We start from the raw sequence: 4,636 nt of genomic DNA on the forward strand, positions 1-4,636 counted from the left end.
GCAACAGAGTTCCCCCCCCCCATACCTCATCCCTACTTTCAGTCACATTCGTAGGGTCTGATGCTGCCTGTGCTCACCCAAGATCAATCTTGAATACTAGAATCCTGGAGAGTCATAGCCCAAAGATCTTCATAACCAGGCAGTAGGTGATCTGGGCACTTAGAAGTGGGCAACTTGGGTAGAGCTCTGTAGTCACAGCCCAAGGCTCTGTTCTGAACAGGAGTGAGCAAGCACAGAAAGTATCACTTCTTCAGAATCTGAGGTTCAGAGGCACATGATCCAGCCTTTCAGGCATCCTGACTTTGCCCCCTTATGTCTCCAAGGTTGTAAACACCCTCCCTGTGACCCAGAAATCTTGCTTTCGGCATTTAATCATAGAGCTATCACAAGGCCAGCACATGGAAACACATGGACAGAGTACATTTTTAAGAGGGAACTGGTATAGATGCCAGGTATACACGTGGTCCTAATGGCTTTGGAGAAGGGCCCTGACAGGTGCCAACAGAAGGGAATAGTGTCCCACAGGCTCAGGACAAGAAGATCTCACTCTTGTTTAAAGACATGATTTCTTGCAGAGACTAATCTGAATGGACCCACACCAACACACTCTCAAAGTGTTTTCCAGTAGGAATTTGACGCTTTATGCCTTTCCATGTTTTCTGACTTTTCAGTGAATGGCTACAAGTTTTATAACTAAGAAACAAATGAATGAGCTGAAGTAGGAAACAAGATTTTCTACAAATTCTATCTGAGATGAACTTAAAATACATTTTAAAAGCCATATACGAAGTATTTCTTCAAAGTGATCGAAAGATGTAAGCAGAGCTTGATGGCAGATGATTATAATTATAACCATTGCAGGTTGTAGGCAGTAGGATGGTTTGAGATAGGAATTCTAGGTTAGCTTGCTCTACATAACAAGATTCATCTTGCATACATACATAAATACACGAATAAAAATGTGACTATGGGTGCATGCAAGTCTGTGTCAGGATCTATGCTGACTGTCTATAGTACTTGTGAGAGCAGTAATATTTTTGTTTGCTGAGTTTTCTCTCACAACAATACCAAACATATATTTTTTAATTATGAAAAATGTTGTGGTCTTGTAAGAGTATTTATTCCAATTCAATTAATATTAAACAAATGCTTATTGTCTGCCTGCTACAATCCTTCCAGCAAATGGGCAGGATTTGAGATTGTACTGAGGAAGAAAGAGAACCATCCATCTCTATTGAGAATCACTATAATTTTGGGAACATACACATGGAAGGAGGTTCTTAAAATATACATGTGGACACTTTGCCTCTAAAGCTTCATTTCTTGCCATAAATCATGAAACTCAGACAAAATGATAGCCAGTGAGATAAAGCACAAATCTGAGAGACCTCCATAAAAACTGAGAGAAGGAAATGAAGGAGTTTTAACTGCCTGGAGGTAGGCATTGGCAGAAAGGGTTAGTGCACAACAATCCAAACCAAGATCAAATAAAAACAAAGGTTTTTTGCCAAAATGGGAAAGAAAGCAATTGCACATCAAATTCTTTTTATCTTTCATTTAGTCAGCACTAGGGATAGAACCTGGGGTGCTGCACATAGTAGGTAAACAGTCTACTACAGAGCTGCATCCCCAGCCATTTCTGTGTTTTTGTTTTTGAGACTATCTCACTAAGCTTCCTAGATGTTCTCCAGACCAGCTGAAGTTACTAGCTTGTAACTGGGCCTGACAGCTTCAGCAATTCCTACATAGAATTTTAAACTCCTTCAAACACATTGAGACAACAACTGTTGGCAAGGATGTAGAGAAAAGGGTTCACTTATTTGCTGCTGGTGAGAGTGTGCATGGATGTACACAAGGAAAATTAGCGTGTGTGTTCCTCAAAAAGATAGAACTAGATCTATGATATAATCCACTTATCATATTCTTGAGCATATACCCAAACGACTCTGTATCCTACTACAGAGATACCTGCTTATCAGTGTTTAATACTGCTCTATTCACAATAACCAGGAAATGGAAATGGTCGAGATATCCATCAGCTTGTGATAATGAAAATGTGCTACATTTAGACATGGAGTATTACTCAGTTGTTAAGAAAATGAAATTGTGGGATTCATATGGATTGAGCTGAGTGAGGTAAACCAGATCCAGAAAGACCAGGATCACATGTTCTCTCTCGTATGAAAAATGCATCTTCTTTCATATGTGTGTCATTTAGAGTAACCACAGAATTCAAGAAATCAGTAAGGGGCCTTTGCTGGGGGTCTGTCAAGGGAGGGGAATAGAACACAATAAAGGGTTAAAGTAGAATAATGAAATGGGAAGATTTAAATCAGAGTAGGGGACAGGGAATCAAGAAAGAAGAAGGAATAAGGGGAGAGATAAAAAAGCACTAAAGATCTCATACACATATACACAGCATACACACACAGGGAGAGACAGACAGACAGATTAGATAGATAGATAGATAGATAGATAGATAGATAGATAGATAGATAGATAGATAGATAATTAAATGGAATTACACTATAACTGGATGCCAATGCCCATACTAGACACCACAGGCAAAAATGTCTAGTTCTAGGAATGGGTAACCTCTTCGGGCCAGTGAGGTCTTATATACCCTCAAACACTACAGACTATCCCAGAACTTGATGGTAAAACCCTATTGCTGAAGATATTACATACTTGAATCTTACAAGATGGAGAACTCAAGCTGGTACTTACCTGGAAGCTTCATCTCATACTGGATAGCTTTCATTGGGCTATTAATGCTACCAGAGGATCAACATAATCATCAGTCTTATCTGGCTGTGATCTCCATGAGATACAATAGTGACTCCCTGGAAAGGTATGTCCACTGCTGCAATAGTGGAACAGATGTCGTAGGAATAGCACATCACTTTCTGTTTGGATCTAGACTCAACATGCTGTAACTCATTCCTAGCACCTTTATCCAGAACAAGAACCTGTGGCTAGGCTGGTCACTGTCCCTACTGGAGAAGCTACTGTTGCTATTCTGCTAAGTGTGTCTAGTATTAAATCAACTACTAAGTGATATATCCTTATATCCACAGGTTTTGGTGCATGTTTCAACCTTCATCAGAGAAGCTTCTGTTTGCAGTAGATGACAATTAACAGAGACAACTGGTCCAGATGCAGAGACTACTAGAGTTCAGAGCTAAATGTGATGTCTGTTTCATATCCCTCTACCCAAGGATCAGGGATCATTGCAAAAGGGATAGAAAGATTGTTAGAGCCAGAGGTGGTGGTTGACCACAAGGAAAATGTTTGTTTGCTTGCTTGTTTGTTTTTCTGGACTGAACAGAGCAGTTGTACATATGAACTCATAGTGGTTATGACAGCACAGAGAAGATCTGTGCAAGCTCAAGGGAGAAAAATCCCAACATGTCAGTATTAGATGGTCACAAATCCTGCCCCTAGCTGAGCAGCTACTGGTAATTGATAACTGCTAGGGGAGAGTTTTCTTTAAGGTGTAACTCCTAGTAGGTCGATCATGCTCTAGTGGATGGCCACACACCCAAGGGTATATAGACAGCACTAATGAGATTTGGTGGATTAAAAATAAAAATAAAATTTAGGGGGTAAGGAATGAGGATTTCTCTGGGAGGAGTTGGGGGATAAGTGTGAGTATGATTGAAAGGTAACATAGGAAATTCTCAAAGGATCAATAAAAATATTAAGAAAGGAAAGATGCCATTATTCACAGTGAACTAAATTAAGGTTTTACTTAGGAAATTGATAACCAAAGCCCACCCATGGTCATTTGAACTGAAGCAAAGCAATGTAGAAGCATTTTGTGTCCTGAGAAACTCCCCATTCAGGAAGAGGAGCCTACCTTGGACTGGCAGGCTTTCCTTAGCTTTACCTAGAAAAGGTTGACCTGGGGTGAACAGTCCCTGGCAGAGGATGCTATCTGCATGGATCAGAAAGGTAATGGGAAAACTTCAACCTTTATTTTGAACTAGTCTCTCAATCTTGTTATCAAAAGGGTTTTGATAGTAAATAGATGCTGAGGGAAAGAAGGAGTACCTAGTAGCAAAAACATGTTGATGCATTCTCCCATGGGAACACAAGTGTGCTAGCTCAGGAACTGACACTAACAACAAACCAACAATAAACAGGGGCTGAAATAAAAGGAAATTAAGATTGTTACATCCTGATGCCTAAAGAATTGCCAACCCTAGGAGAGATTTCTCTTCTGTCACTAGGGTCTTCCTAGAAAGAGGTGTTGGTTGCCTCCAATGCCCCCAAACTCCAGGCCCAGGTGAAGAAAGCCGGGCACAGATGAGACTGAAGAACACAGATGTCAGAACAGACCAAGGGGATCAGCTTGTTTGTTTTCTCACTTCCTCTAAGAGCAGGGATCACTGGTCTTGGTTTTAGTTTCAAGATAATAAACTGCTCACTGTTCACCACATGAGAAACACAGGAGCACAAACAGAAAAAATTCAAGCAGAGGAGCCATGGATTATATTTCTATATGTTCCTTTGGTTGTAGCTATGAGCAATAACAAACTTCAAATGAGTAGATGAAACGAATCTTCAAGATGTAGAGCACAGTGACACTGGTAGTGATGGTAGCACAGCACAGTGGATGTATTAAATGTCACTG

This window comes from Peromyscus californicus, unplaced genomic scaffold (assembly GCF_007827085.1).
Source record: "Peromyscus californicus insignis strain IS unplaced genomic scaffold, ASM782708v3 Scaffold_16__1_contigs__length_79575227, whole genome shotgun sequence".
NCBI classification, from domain to species: Eukaryota; Metazoa; Chordata; class Mammalia; order Rodentia; family Cricetidae; genus Peromyscus; species Peromyscus californicus.